Raw genomic sequence first — 4,796 nt, 5'->3', positions numbered from 1 at the left:
AAACGAACAATCCTAGTTCTACTATCGACTGAGGTATAACAAGAATGTAACCAATCCATGCCTAGAATGACATCGAAGTCTACAATTTCTAACTCTACAAGATCTGCTGAGGTGACTTTCTGAGAGACTGTGACATGGCAATTTCTGTATACCCATCTAGCTATAACTGGGTCACCGACTGGTGTAGAGACTGAGAAAGGTTCTGAGAGAATTTCTGGCCTAACACTGAATTGGACTGCTATGTAAGGAGTTACAAAAGACAAAGTAGCCCTTGGATCTAACAATGCATAAACATCAAGATCAAAGACTCGTAACATACCAGTGACTACATCAGGAGAATCTTCCTGATCTTGATGATCCTGAAGAGCATAAGCCTGTTTTGACGCTGTCCGCCACCTGTACCAGATGAGTTACCCTGCTGAGTCGGGCGACCTACTGGTGCTGCTGAAGTTGTAGACTGAGCTCTACCATTATTTCCTCATTGACCATGTCTAGAAGGACAATCCTTCAATCTATGACCAAACTGACCACACCCAAAACATCCTTCCTTACCTGCAAGGCACTCGCCCGGATGGTTCTTACTACATTTCGGGCAAGTTGGGTACGATTTTGTGCCTGAAACACTACCTTGAGACTTCGAGCCTGACGCCCTACCTTTCTGATCATTACGTAACCTGGGGTATGGAACACTAGTTGATGAAGGGGCTGGAGTCGAAGACATCTGCTGAAACTGCGAGCGATTTCCACCACCCGATTTCTGTTGGGAATACTCGCAGTTACCTGTTCTTGCTTTCTTAGTCTCCTTAGCCTGTTCCCTAAGCTTATCACCATCAACCTGCTGAGCATGAGTCATGAGCCTAGAGATGCTCATGTCTCCCAATAACATAGCATTTCTGCACTCTGTTTTCACTAAGTCTGACACTCCATAAAGGAACTTATTCATCTAAGCCCTGAAATCATCAACCATGTGAGGAGCATACCTGGAGATTTGGTTAAAGTTGAGCCCATACTCTTGGACAACCATGTTACCCTGCCTTAAGTTCATAAATTCCTGGGCCCTTGCTTCTCTCAACTCTATGGGGAAAAACCTGTCTAGAAAGGTTTTGCTGAAACAATCCCAAGTAATAGGAGCGGCATCTGTACCCCTGTTCTCCTTCCACTGAGTGTACCAGATATGAGCCACATCTTTCAGCTCGTAAGATGCCAACTCAACCCGATCATTCCCAGTGACCTGCATCACCTCAAAGATCTTCTTGATCTCATCCAAGAAATTCGGGGATCTTCTCGAATCTGTGATCCTAAGAACTTAGGCGGATTCATCTTAACAAAGTCACGGACCCTTGATGCTGCTGATCCACCATTTGCATTCATAGGAGCTTGAACCCGCTAATTGTTCTGGTTAGCGACACTCTGAGCCAACATCTGAATGGCATTCCTGAATTCAACATTTGAGACTTCCTGATCCGGAACTGGAGGAGCTGTGTTTGCGTTCCTGGCATTCGCATTCCTGGCGTTAGCTCTACGAGGAGGCATGATCACTGAAACGTAGAACGTCGAGTTAGAACGAAATTAGATCATACCTTACGCACGATAAGAGTAACAAGAAAATGAAAATTTTTCCTAAGACACTTTGTAGCCTCCCTCTCATTAGATGTGGAGCGCACTACACGCCCATGAAAATGACTCTACCTAGTGCGGTGTTTCAGACATCCTAGGACACTTAAACCTAGTGCTCTGATACCAAGTTTGTCACGCCCCGAGCTACCCCCGAGACGCGAACACGGGACCTAGGACCACAAGTGATCCCAAGCTAACCCTGCTGGCATGATCATGAGCATACTAAAGATAATAAACTGATGCGAAAGCTAAATCATAAATAAACTGAAAAGATGGGGAATACCCATATACTATAACTGAGTATATCCAATCTGAGAGTTTAATACAAAAGAAATATCAAAATCAAAATACTAAGTTGAATCTAATTATGCCTAAAATAAGCCTCTAAACTGACTAGAAATGTTGGGATATGCCCCAACTAGATCTAGCAAAACTAAAACTAAAGACTAAAAGCGATAAAGATAAACATGTCACTAGTCCTCGAAGAATGAGGACTCACCACTGATGCTGCTGAACTGAAGATCGGGAACCGATCTAAACATGATCTGGATGCTGAGAACTTGAACCTACATCACGAGAAGATGTAGCGCACGTATGCGTCAGTACTTGAAAGGTACTGAGAATGCAGGATAGAGTAAAGCTGAAATAACGTATAACTGAACAAAGCAATAAAGCAATGAAATAATCTGAACATGATATAGACACTGAAAATAATGAATACTGAGCTAACTGATGCAATGACCAAATTTATAACATGCTGAGACTGAATACTGACTGTACTGAAATATGGTCAATGCAATAGAGTCTGACTGAACTATGGGAGCTACTAATAACCGACACAAAACCACATGAGCTAAATGTAGAGTCCGATGTATACGCCCTATCGAGAGGACCCAATATACCTTGCCAGAGGTATACAGGCATACTGGTGTGATTACTAAACTGATGTTGCCCACAGAGGGGACTTGCACCTACGTGGCTCGTAGTTCTAGGACTATGGGTACGCTGAATCCTAGTCCAACTCGGTATTATGCTACTCCCAATGAATTAAGTAGTTAACTGGTTATGACTGAATTTCTGTAAATATTGGATAGCTCGAACTGAACATGCAAACTGAGAATGCAACAAATAATCTGATAATGATGCATTCATAAACTGAGGCATGTATAACTGAATACTGAAATATCTCACCTAGCATGTGTAATTCAAGAACTAAAGAAATACATAGCTAGGGTTCTGAAATTTATGCAATAAGCTGAGCAATAACATGATAATCTGATTTGGAACATTTAAATAACTAATTCATTATGATCTGTTGAAATTCTAGAAACCCTAGGTCTGTTCATAGTCATGGAATCAAGAATCTGATTGAATTCTAGGGACCTAATGGGCGAAAGGAACCCACTAGTGAAATCCCACATACCTGGTGACAAATTTCATGGAGAAATCTTTTGATTTCGGGGCTGGAACTGATGGAACCTTGCTGCGTTCTTGAACTAGGGTTCTTGACCTTTTTCTCCTCTCTTGATTCTAATTTTCTATGTTTTGATTAATGATTTTGACTAAGGTAAGTTCTAGTTATGTTTCTAGGCTTAAACTGACTAAAATTTCATGATTTAGGGTCTAAACGACGTATCTTAGGGGTTAAACGAAATAGGAAAAGATCAAAAGATCCCTGACTTAACTGCTGTCGGAGTGACTGACGGACTGGACTGACGGGCCGTCATTCAATCGACGGTCCGTCGATTGGATCCGTAGGTCGAGTCTTCCTGACAGGGCTTCACTAAAACGAGCATAACTTTTTACTCGGAGGTTTGAATTTATAAAACTCGGTGGAGTTGGAAAGATAATTCAATTATCTATCTAACCATAGGTAATGGGACACATAATTCATTTTGTGCTAAGAGTTATGAGCATCTGAAGCTGACCTATCAACAATTTTCAGCTAACTGGTTGCTGACCCTCATCTACGGTCAGATCTACGGACCGTGGATTGATTGACGGTTCGTGATGGTCAACCGTAGTTTGTGTCAGAGGCTGGGTAAAGGAGGTCTTGATCTACAGACATAGACCACGGACCGTTGTCTGATCTACGGATCGTGGGTCTGTCCGTGAGTCAAGACTTAGCCGATTTTTCTGAGCTTGGCTGGGGAGGGATTGCAGTGGTGAACCATGGACCACCAGCCTGGGCTGTGGTCTGACCTACGGTCCGTGGATGGCAATCGTGGGTTGCACCTGCAACTTCTCAAAATCTGCATTTTTGGCCTGATTCGAATACGGGGTGTTACAAAAATATTAAATAGTTTTCAATAATATGTGTATAACTGATGTGTTTATCAAGAGAAAAGGTTTTATAATCATATGATATACCATCTGGTAGTTGGTGAATTCATGAAAGTGGTAGTGTGGTAGGTGAGTATTTTATTTTAAAGATTTTATTATAATATGTTTTGTTAAGTGTCTTAATCTTGATATCTCTTTAATGTTATTTTTTGGTAGTGTAAAATTCATGGTAAAATGTAATAATATTTATTGTAATATTCTTCATATAGTTGTTTTAATCTGAATATTTCTTTAATATTATTTATGATATATTCTAGATATAACATATCTTCGGTTCTTTGGTACATATCTAAATTTTCCTCTATTAATTGTTCTAATAATTTTATATCTTCCATAGATTTTATCCAATATTGTAAATATTTGTAGTTCATTTTAATCTGAATTTATTTCTAAATCATACCATTCTATTCTTTCGAAGTCTAAATCATGTAGGTCTATTTCATACCATTGTTGGTTTAATATATCTTCCGATTCGTTATCATTAAATATTTTTTCTCATATGATCCTTCTTAATTCAATTATTTTTATATCTTTAAGTATATATAATATTAAAGTTTCGTAGTTTTTTATCATTTCATTATGAACGTAAGTAGTCATGTTCTTTATCATGCAGATTTTTTATTTCAAATTATTCCTTCCTATGATATTCATAATTGATTAAATTCATATTAGATCATTATGAACTAGATTATCTTTATCATGTTTTTCCTGTCACTACTATCATCGTACTTTAGCGGATACTTCCTTCTTATCAGCGCCTCAACTTTGTTTACTCCCCTAAACGGCTTCCTCGCCTACCGGTTTCAACATTAGGATGGCATAGTATAGAAGTTTTC

Source organism: Solanum stenotomum, chromosome 11, assembly GCF_019186545.1.
Source record: "Solanum stenotomum isolate F172 chromosome 11, ASM1918654v1, whole genome shotgun sequence".
Taxonomy (NCBI): domain Eukaryota; kingdom Viridiplantae; phylum Streptophyta; class Magnoliopsida; order Solanales; family Solanaceae; genus Solanum; species Solanum stenotomum.
The sequence above is the reverse complement of the archived record's forward strand: the minus strand, read 5'-3'. Positions refer to the sequence as shown.